The sequence below is a fragment of the Kryptolebias marmoratus genome, linkage group LG2, assembly GCF_001649575.2.
Source record: "Kryptolebias marmoratus isolate JLee-2015 linkage group LG2, ASM164957v2, whole genome shotgun sequence".
In the NCBI taxonomy this organism is placed as follows: Eukaryota; Metazoa; Chordata; class Actinopteri; order Cyprinodontiformes; family Rivulidae; genus Kryptolebias; species Kryptolebias marmoratus.
The window spans coordinates 31,154,763-31,166,840 of NC_051431.1; positions in this window are offsets into that span (position 1 = coordinate 31,154,763).

A 12,078-nucleotide genomic window follows, 5' to 3' on the forward strand; every position below is an offset into this window, starting at 1 on the left:
AATTTAAGAACACAGCCATTATAATCTACACGCTCTATTACTTGATTGTCCGGCCAAACCATTTCGCAAAGTTGTTGATCTCGAGGTTCAGGTTTCCGGTAACCACCACGAGAGAGGAGAGTTTTTTGTGTTTTCTGCTTCATCACCTCAATTGATATTTGGTTTTCCTTGGCTTCAGACTCACAATCCAGTTCTGAATTGGGATCTTAGACGTGTAGAATCATGGAGCAAGTTTTGCTTACAACATTGTTTAAAGTCTGCTGGCGTTCCCCCTGAGAAAGGAGCTATTGAGGTGTTGAGGAGACTGACCTGTCTTCTGTACCGGAGTGTTATCACGACCTCGCTCCGGTATTTAGTAAGCAGAGGGCTCTCTCTCTTCCCCCACACAGACCATATGATTGCACAATTGATTTGCTACCTGGTTCGCCGTTACCTTCTAGCCGTCTTTATCATCTGTCTGGTCCTGAAAGAGAGTCCATGCGAAAATACATTGAGGATTCTCTAGCTTCCGGCATCATTCGTCCGTCAACTTCTCCTCTTGGGGCGGGATTTTTCTTTGTGACAAAGAAAGACAAAACGCTACCTCCATGCATTGATTTTCGAGGCCTTAATGCCATTACAGTTAAAAACAAATATCCACTCCCTTTACTTTATTCGGTCCATGAGAGGTTGCATTCCGCTACTGTGTTTTCTGAATTAGATCTTAGAAACGCATATAATTTAGTGAGAATAAGGGAGGGGGACGAATGGAAGACGGCATTCAAGACTCATTTAGGGCATTTCGAGTACTTGGTCATGCCTTTTGGGCTGACCAATGCCCCGGCCATCTTCCAGGCGTTAGTTAATGACGTTCTTCGTGATTTTCTGAACGACTTTATTTTTGTTTATCTGGACGACATTTTAATTTTTTCTCGTGACCTTGACTCGCATAAAACTCATGTCAGGGCGGTTCTGCATAGGTTGTTAGAGAATCAGCTTTTTTGTCAAGGCAGAGAAGTGCGAATTTCACACAGACTCAGTGACCTTTTTGGGATTCATTTTTGAAAGGGGTCAGTTCCGTACTGATCCTGAAAAAGTTTGTGCAGTAACAGAATGGCCGGTTCCATCCAATAGTAAGGAACTTCAACGTTTTCTTGGATTCGCAAACTTCTACAGGAGATTCATAAAAGACTATAGCCGAGTAGCAGCTCCACTAACACAACTCACCTCCACCCTCCGTTCATTTGTTTGGACTCCTGAGGCCGATTCAGCATTCAACAGACTCAAATCTTTGTTTTCTTCTGCACCAGTTCTTTGTCATCCCGATCCTGAGAGACAATTTATTGTCGAGGTGGATGCTTCGGATTCTGGAGTCGGGGCGGTGCTGTCTCAACGTTCCCCAACGTTCCCCTGAGGATAATAAGATCCTTCCCTGCACGTTCTACTCCCGGAGATTGTCTGCATCTGAAAAGAACTACGATGTGAGCAACCGAGAATTGTTGGCCATAAAATTGGCGTTGGAGGAGTGGCGGCATTGGCTTGAGGGGGGGGTTCCATTTGTTATATGGACAGACCATAAAAATGTCACCTATTTGCAGAATGCTAAGAGACTTACACCATGACAGGCAAGATGGTCGTTATTTTTTGCTCGTTTTCATTTTGTGATTATTTACAGACCTGGCTCCAAGAATGTCAAGCCTGACGCCCTGTCCCAACGGTTCTCCGATTCCGACACACCCGAGACAGACGTCGACGTGCTCGCTCCTACCTGCTTTGTGGGATCCGTTACCTGGAACATTGAAAACACTATTGCTTTGGCCCAGCAGGCAGAACCAGATCCAGGGACCGGTCCTCCAGGAAGGAAGTTTGTGCCAAGAACCATCATCAGTAAGGTATTAGACTGGATACACAACCACAGATTCACCTGCCATCCCGGCGTTTCTCGGATGTTGGCGTTCGCAAAGGGATATTTTTGGTGGCCAACAATGGTTCCTGATGTTAAGGAGTATGTCTCAGCCTGTTCTGTTTGTGCCAGAAATAAGACCCAACACCAACCTCCCGCTGGTCTTCTCCAACCATTACCCACTCCTGCTAGACCCTGGTCACATATTGCCTTAGACTTCATTACCAGACTTCCACCTTCTGAAGGTAATACTGTCATATTAAACATCATAGACCGGTTCTCCAAAGCAGCTCACATCATCCCGCTAGTCAAGCTTCCATCAGCCTTTGAAACAGCACAGCTCCTAGTTACTCACGTTTTCAGACTTCATGGCATACCTCTTGACATTGTTTCAGACCGCAGGCCACAGTTCAGCTCCCACGTTTGGAAGGCTTTTTGTAACGCTCTGGGAGCTCAGGTTAGCCTCTCCTCAGGTTATCATCCTCAGACCAACGGCCAAACAGAGAGGTGTAACCAGGAGTTGGAAGCTGCCCTCCGGTGTATCATTACCCACGACCCTTCTTCATGGTGTAAGCAGTTGCCATGGGTTGAATACGCCCACAATGGTCACACGTCCTCGGCCACAGGTTATTCTCCATTTGAAGCCTCGCTTCCGTGTTTCAGATCCCACTTCCAATCCGGCCATTTCACTGTTCACTGTAAATAAAGACACTTACCTGATATTTGCTTCCTGTAGTCTGTCTACCACCAAGCTGTTGTGCTCTTCGACATCTTTGAATCCTGACAGTTGTTTAAGAAATGAGAAGCAACTCATTGCACCAGTTGGGGTTAAATAACTTGTTGCCAGCTGAAACATAATCACCCATGCAGTAATTATCCAATAGGAGGCTCGTACCTATTTGCTTAGCTAAATCCAGGTGACAACTTTTTTTTTGGCCATGCAGTGTACTTAATAAACAGATTTGGATAAAATCTTTGGCTTATCACAAAAACAAGTGATCAGATTTCTGGATAACCAGAGCTCCAGACCACTAAACTCGGGCATAAAAGGTGGTAGATTTTACATTTTTTTAAGGAATGCTACGGCTTTAATTCATATACGTTTCTGCCTAGACCACATAAACAGGGCTATTAAGATCAACCACACCATTTGTTTGTACAGCATTCAACAAAGGAATTGCTGCTCTTGACCAAAATACCTCTCTAACACCACAAGCGTGCCTTAGTTCCCACGCAGTTGTTTTTCAATCTTCAGATCTACTCTCAGAGGCAACACAAAACCTCTTTTGTCAAACTAGCTCTTTAAAATGCCCTTGAAATTAAATTCTTCCCAGTGGTGGTGGTAATGGATAATGACCTTAGCATCTCCTGTTGAGCTGTGACAGGCTACTGTTCACCAAAGATCTCCCTCTGTTCTTTGTTTTTCATCATATTTGCTTCCTTACCTGTGATTCTCCCACACAAAGGGAAGATGTTCAGAGTGACGGTGGAGGGGTGAAGGCCCTAAGGCAAACAGAGGCCCATTGATTGTATTGGCAAGAATGCTGAAAGAGACTTTCAGTGGATGAAAAGAAAAAGAATAAAGAGAAGGTAAAATGGGAGAGAAAAAAAAGATTAGATGCATGAATACTAATTCACTAAACATTAAGCTAAGGCTAAAAGCCTGCAATTCTTAACTCCATGCCAGCAAAACTACCAAACATATTTACATAAAGATTAAGTGTCTTAAGTGTCTAGGAGCAAAGTAATAATTATTTTAAAGGGAAAATTAATGCTAAATTTTGCCTTGGAAAACCAGAATAAATCTCTCAAGACCCGTTTCCACCACAAGACTTTATTAATGGAAAAAAGACTGAGCTCAGAAAATGAAAGCAAACCAGTGAGCAAAGCATGGACAGAAACCTAGATAAGGCCAGGACTGCCTATATTTTAAAATGTATCATTTATATGAAGAACCACCATGATAAAAAAAAGTGTTTTGTAGATGTCAAAAATACAACTCAGAGGACATGTTAGGTTGGTGCGGAATGATATCTACAGGTACTGGTAAGGTAACATGTTAAAGCACAAACCAGGTACTTCTCAGCAGTACATTTGTAAGTTGAAAGTACTATGAAACAGAAACCAGTCCAATTTATCAAAACTTATTAGTTGAATAAAAGATTGCCATTGCCCGCCACAAAAAACAAAGGCAGAGCGATAATCTTTTTGCTCGCATCTGCGTGGGCAATTGTCTGTACTGTTAGCAAAATATTTTATAAATTCCAAAAAGATTAAAGAAACTTTTAGAAAAAAATCACTGGGTTGACATCTACAACTTATTAACGTTTGGAGTCAATCTAAATGGCCGCCACAGCAAAGCAATATTAGCAAACAGAAAGATGGTTATAAGTCAACTAATTTAGCAGATTTTGAGGTAATAATTAGTCAAGATAGCTTAGACTAAACCACAGCACATACTCTATTGCTAGAAATTGCGCAACATCTTAGCTTAAAACTTTGGCATTATCTGTTGCCATCAAACCTGTTTGTTCGTAAAAATATGTCATGAATGACTAAATGTATTTCAATAAAACATTCATAAAGTAATTGTTAAGCTGACATCTACAACTGATCAGCAATTGGATTCAATCCAATTCAAGTTGGCCATCACAACCAACTGAATTTAGAAATCACAAAAATGGTTATAACTCAGCAAAATCTAGTTATTAGGCTAAAATATGTTGTGGTAATAGCTGATTGATTCACAACACTTTGAGCACAACACACTGCATGTCATTTTTGCATAAAATCTTAGCATTAATAGTTGGAGTTTAGCCAGTTTGACTATTAGCAAAACATCTCCTAAGCCACTGGGTAGATTTCAAAGAAACTCTGTAAGTAATTATTGAGTGTACATCTATAAATATTTAACCGTTTCTCCACCTTAGCTAACACAAAAAAAGATAGAACTCATGTCACCCATATTATTTTAACAGGTATAAATTATGGCCTGTCATACACCTGGTTATCTTTAGGTGGCAGTAAGTGGTTTCAAAGCACCCAAAAGCTACAGTGGTGTACTACAGAATATGGGTTAGAACAACCAACAAAGAAGAAAAAAAAATGTTCTGTGGTCACTTTACTACTTGTCCCTTTCTTTTTTTTTTGAAAAGTAGTTTTCATTTATTCTGGATTGTGGTTCCCGTGTATCCGGATCGGGAAGAAAAACTTTTTAGAGTTGAATTTTTAATAGTTGAACAGCATTAAAAAATTTTTAAAAATCAATCAAATTAATAAAGTATTTTTGATTTGATTGATTTTTTTAATGCTGTAAACCTCCAGTGAGTTATATGCTATAATTAGCTTGGTTAGCTAGCGATTAGCCACAAGCTAATATTTTGCTGTTATGTGTTAAAAGTTAAATTGTAAATTTCAAACTTGACTGACTTGACTAGGACTAAAAAAACATAAAGCATTGAGTATTTTGTTCTGTTCTTGCTATTGCCAGTATGTGTAATAAATGTTTGTTTGGTTCTACACATCGTTTCCCTTGCTCCTCCTGAGTTGAACCTAGTTCTGTTAGGCTAATTGATCATTAATATTCATAGTCACAGATCTCCTTGCATCACGTGACTTAAGACAGTGGTAGATTTTACACTCAGTTTTGCATATTCAACTTGATGTGGTAGTAATAGCTGAGAATTATTAACAACACAAATTCTTTGTGTGACATCTTGCAATATCTCAAGGTATTGCATTTAATGTCATTTTCAAGGTCTGACCAAAACACCTTCAGTTGTCATTTCTCAATATAATTTGATCTGAGTCTACTGTATATCTCTGGCATGAAAAAGGCTGCAAGCAATGTGCATTATAATTTGATATGATTTGTACATGCTGTTTATTTTGTTTCGTGCACTATGATGATTTTTGTTGTGAATTGATGCTATATAAATAGGCTAAATTGAAGTTAATGAACAACACCAGTAACTGCTCATTCAAATCTAAATGGCTGAAAGGCAATCTACGGAAATTAAAAACTGTGCCCATCTCCCACTTGTAATATAATCTTCAGCAAGTATCTGTCTAAGCCTGACTGTTTTTGCCTGAGGGAAATATGAGGCCTATTATCAGTTCAGCAATTAGCAGGCAATCTGCTCATTATCAAGCCAATTATCCTGCACTAATAACATGCCTAATCAATCTCATTTTGTCAGTTTTTACAGTATTAGAAAGTAAGTGCTTGATAATGTCAGAAAGACTGTGAGATAAGTGTTTAGACTGTTGACTGTGGTGTGTGTTCTGGGACAGTGTGCACATGTGCAAAGGGTTTATTTATTTATGCTCTGGAGCAGAAGCTGTGATTTAAATAAATGTGTGTGTACTCATTTTTGCTTTTAGAAATCTCTGTGTATCCATGTGTGAGTCATGTCTGTGTGAGGTTGGGCATGTGGAGATGACTAAGACACCATAAAGATGCAGGATTGTGTGAATTGGTGTGTGTTGTGCTTGTGGCAGTAGCTGCTATGAGTGCAACATTGACCTTTGTAGATGCAAGAATCACAGTCTCATCTGCCAGACCTATCAAAAAAAGAAACCACACACCATTACACAAAAAATTGTGATCTCCTCAAATCTTTTGATTTTGCTGTGTGAAGAGGGTCACCAGAGAGGTCATCAATCAGGGAAAAGACTGATTGAATTAATCAGTCAAAATGGCGGCAACCTTATGTCAATGAAGTTTGTAAATATTTTGTAGATACATGTTTTTAAAGTTCTAAGTTTAATCCAAAAGCAATGTTGAAGATAGAAATGGAAGCATTACTCTGTCCTAAACAAACCATGGCAGGAAATTGTGATTGATTTCACTGACATGGGAATAAATCAAAGGGTGAAAGGTTGTAGATATTTGCTTGTGTGTTGATACTTTCACCCAGTATGTCGAAGCAGTCCCCACCAAGACAGGAACAGCTCAAGACATCATTAATTGGCTCATTAATGACCCGATTCCTGATACCTGATTGTATAAGGGGCGACAGTGGCTCAGGAGGTAGGGGTTTGTCCTCTAACTGGAAGGTTGCCAGTTTGAGCCCCAGCTCTATTCGTCCCAGCCATTGTGTCCTTGGGCAAGACACTTCACCTGCCTTACCTACTGGTGGTGGTCAGAGGTCTCAGTGGCACCAGTGCAATGGCACCCAGGACAGCTGTGGCTACAATGCAGCTTACCACCATCAGTGTGAATAGGTAAATGACTGATTGTAGTGTGAAGTGCTTTGGGGTCCTTGGACTTGATAAAGCGCTATACAAATGCAAGCCATTTACAATTTACCATACGATCTGATAATGGTACTCATTTCACAGCTGAAGAACTGCAAAAAGTGGAAAAATTCTTTGGGATCAAACATAAGCCTAATTTGTGAGCCTCATTTAAAGCCATTCACAGAAAGAGACCTCAGAGAAATCAGAAAGCACCTGAGGGATCTAGGCGAATACACTAGGGAAAAGAATGACCCATTAATCAATGATTGGTGGGTCACCAATCAAGATGATGGCTAACCCTACCTCTGGGGGATTGGACGGATGTGGGATGGAATACCAGACCAAATGGATACATATACCCTCGAACCCACAAAGAACATCGAAGGCTACAAGAAGAACAAATTAGCCTAGTTAAAGGACAACTGAATGCAGGACATTAAACAAGGGGTAGCTAACAACCCTGAAGTACCCCAACCCTGTCCTTCTGACCATTACTACCCCATGAATAAAATATCCTCGCCTTGTTGACCAAACAAATCCCTGTAAGGTGGGTCAGCCCCACCTAAAACTGATGCAAGAGGTTGAAACCACGTAGAACAGCACTTACACCATGCTGCAGTGCTTATTTGAGGAGAGAGAGCCAGTTGGTGCTGCCCTATTCTCACTGAAGACCAACATTGTACCCATCACTGCCAAAGAGTACCATTCAGTTCAGGAGTGTCTGGGAGTGCTTTCTCCATTTTACAAAGTAACAGTAGAACTTTCAGAAGAGCAAAGAGTGTCAAGGTCAAAATTTATCCCACTTGTTTGCATGTTGAGATACGCAATTTCCAGAAAACAACCTAATGTTAAGGATGAGAAAGCTCTCCAGCTGTGCAACAACCTCACAAGGATGTTGAGTGAGTCTTTATCTCCTCTTGAGACAATGAGTAAAATGAGTATAGCAACACTGCTAGATCCTAGATTTACGGCTGTGGGATTCTGCAAGCAGACTAATGCTGAAGCTGCAGTGAAACGTCATCAATCATCCTTGGAGCTGAACCATCCCTCCTTTCCCATCCACCTCCTCACAGCCAGAGACAGCAGCAGTTTATTGTTTATCTTGTTCTTTGTGTCTTTGTTCCCTGTGCCTCAGCCATCATTCACTTTTCCTCAGTCTATCTCGTTCTCCTGCCACGCCCATCTCCACCTGCCTGCAATTGTCATCACTTACCTGCGCCCACTTACCTCGTCACCCTCTGGTGTTTAAAACCCAGTCACGTTCTCTACTTTGCTGCTGATTCATTGTCACTTGTCACCTCCTTGTCGTTTCATGTCTTGCCTCCTGTTTGCTCTTCCGTGTTTTGGATTTTGTTGTGTCTAGTTTTTGCTGCCAGGTCAGCTCTCTGTTTTTGATTCTTTGTAATAAATTAGTTTTCCTTTTTACCATGAGTCTGCAATCTAGGTTTGCCTCCTTTTCCCCACACCATGACAAACTCATTAAACAAATCCCTATAGGGTTAACATGTTTTGTTTTTCCTACATTTGTGGTTCTGTTTTATTTGATCAATATATTTAGGTGATGGTCTGTGGGATCTGCTAGACAGCCATATGGTGGAGAGGCAGGTGAGAAATGCCACTGCAGATGTCACACTGGAGGTCCAGAGATATATGGCTGATCCTTTAATTCCTCGAACCAAGGATCCACTCCATTTCTGGGCAACAAGAAAAACTGTTTATCCCCACCTGTATCAACTTGCCCTACAGTTTCTTCAGATCCATGCGAGAGGATTTTCTCCAAGGCAGGAGAAATTGTCTCCAAAAAAAGAAACAGACTCAGCCCTCGGACTGTGGAATAAATCCTATTCTGAAATAAAAGTCTAATAAAATAACCTTATATGTCTTATGTATTTAATTTTGTAGTTCATGAGCATTTTCAACTCCCCCTTTGAGCACAAGGATCATTTCAAACTGTGTAAGTTGTGATTTTTCAAGTAGCTGTGTGTATACAAATGTGAGAAAGTCACAGGGACATCATGCCATGACACACTTTGAGTTTATTTATATAAACCATAACTTTATTCTTTCACCCATAAAAAAACCTGCTCAAAGCAGCACAGTGAAAACAGAGAAATATCTAATAATATTAAACAGCTTCCAACTCTATGATAAAGCGCTTCATTTAGTGTTTCTTTAAGCGGCTCTTCATACTTTTTGCCACAAGATAGCGCCAAAGAGGACTGTGTTGGAAAGCTTCGAATAATGAACCCTTGTCCAAAGCAAGCTTCAGTGCTTCAGAAAAGTTTTATTTGCCCATCACTAGGTTGAACCCAAATGCAGGCAGACACAGAGAAACTCAAAGAAAACTAATTTATTTACAAAGAAACAAAAACAAAAGGCTGATGTGGCAGCAGCTAAAACTAAATAACAAAAACCAGGATTCCAAGAACAAGATGGGCAAGACAAGGAAAACCAGACAGCACATGGAAGTGACAGTGAACCAGTGAGTAAGTGTGGATAATGACCAGTTTTTAAAGACAAAAGGTACTTGCTAAGTGAGCACAGGTGACTGATTACAAATAAGGGACAGCTGTGGGTGGTTGATGCAGACTGATAAGACTACTGAGCAGAGGAAAGTGAATGATGGGACAAGACACCCACGTGGAGAATAACAAGAATGCGGCGCTGCAACGCTTTCGCTAGGAGGACACAGCCCGGCGGCGCTGATTTTGAACTGTATGAAGGAGGAAGTGTTGCTCTTGCTCTTGGATGGCTTCAGGTTAGCCTTGGGGACAGAGGACGCAAGTAACCGCAGGAAAGACAAAGGAAACTGCATCTTGAGTAAAGAGTGTAACAAAGAGAGAGCTAATTCTGCTAATGGGTGGTTTGGCATAAGCTGGTATGTGAATGGCTCAAAATGAATATGCAGGCAGAGGAGCTGAAAAGTGCTGGTCCCACATTAAGGAAAACCGAATCTCTTTGGCTCGTCTTGATCGTTTTTATTGTTTCAAACACCATTTTAGCATGTTTAAAACATGCTAGATTTTACCGGTGGCTTTTACAGATCATTCGTTGCTTTTAGGTAGTGAGAAAGTAGACAGAGAAAGACTGATTTTACTTGTCTCAGACAGTGGTGGGACTATGGGAAAGTACAAATAAAACTGCTGAGTCAGCAGCACACTCTCAATGTCACCCGTGACATTACCAGAGATCACTATCAGAGATCTGGAGATGAATATCGTGGAATTAGAACAACTTAGTGAATCCACAGGAAATCAAGAGCACATTGAAGCTCTCAAATCTAAAAGGCTAGTTTTAGCAAACCTGCTGGAAAATAAAGTCCATGGGGTATTGGTCAGGTCCCGGATCCAGAACATCACGGAAATGGATGCTCCCTATAGCTTTTTTTTCAGCTTGGAGAGGAAGCACGGGCAGAGGAAGCAGATTCACTCTTTGCTGTCGGACACAGGGCAGCAACTGAGTGAACCATGTCAGATCAGGAGGAGGGCTGTGGAGTTTTACCGTTCTCTGTTCCACAGCAAATATAAAGAGAACGAAGAACTGTTCAGGGAGTTCTGCAACAAACTACCCCAGGTTTCAGAGGGGACCAACTCCGAGCTGGAGCGCCCTTTGGGGCTTCAAGAACTCCACACAGCCCTCCTCAGCATGCAGGGCCAGAAGTCCCCGGGCATTGACGGGCTCACGGTAGAGTTCTACAGGGCCTACTGGGACATTCTGGCCACAGACCTGCTCGATGTTTACAATTAAAGTCTGTTCACTGGTTCACTCCCCTTGTCCTGCCGCAGGGCAGTCATCACCCTGCTGCCCAAAAAGGGGATCCTGCAAGACATTAAGAACTGGCGCCCTGTGTCCCTCCTCTGCACCGACTACAAGATCCTCTCCATGGCTCTGGCCACTAGGCTGGGAAAGGCTATGGAGCAGGTCATCCACCAAGATCAGACCTATTGCGTCCCCAGCAGGTCCATGGTAGATAACATCTACCTGATTCGGGATGTTTTGGAGGTCTCTGGTTCATTGGGTTTACAAACTGGCTTGATTTCATTAGATCAAGAAAAGGCATTTGACCGCGTTGAACACGGCTTCCTCTGGGAAAACATGAGGGGGTTTGGGTTCAGCGAGGGTCTTATTGCCAAGATCCAGGTTCTGTACAGTGATATTGAGAGTGTGCTGAAGATCAACAGTAACCTGTGTGCTCCTTTTAGGGTGTGTAGAGGCGTTTGACAGGGCTGCGCGGTCTCAGGAATGCTCTACGCACTCTCCCTGGAACACCTCCTCCAGAAAATACGCTCCAGTGTTTATGGTCTGGTTTTAATAACAATATGGTTTTATCTGCCAACGCTGACAATGTTGTTGTTTTTTATAAAAGATCAACAAGATGTCAGTATTTTAACCAAGATTACAGAGAAGTTCTCTGGCTTGTCTGCAGTAAAGATATTGTAAATAAGAACTGGGAAAACATCAAAAGATCAAGGATAAATTGTCAAAGTGGAGGTGGCTCCACTCCCAGATATCCTACCGGGGCAGGGTGCTGGTTTTAAATAATCTTTTTGCATCACAGCTGTGGCACAAGCTCTCTGTTCTAGACCCACCATCTGGTTTGTAAAAATACAATCAGAGATGGTCAACTTTTTCTGGAACAGGCTACATTGGGTGCCACAGTCTGTGTTGTTTTTACCAAGAGAGGAGGGGGCCAGGCCTTGTCCACCTGGCCAGCAGAACAGCAACTTTTCATTTATCAATCAATCAATCAATCAAATTTTATTTGTATAGCACATTTCAGCAGCAAGGCATTTCAAGGTGCTTTACATAATTAAAAAAACAAAATAAAAACAGCATGTGACAATGAATAAACAGTAAGAAAGAATAAACAGTAAGAAAGAGACAAACATCAAAGACATCAAAACCCCGCACTCTAACCCTAATTTAGCCATAAGCAACTCTAAACAGGTGGGTTT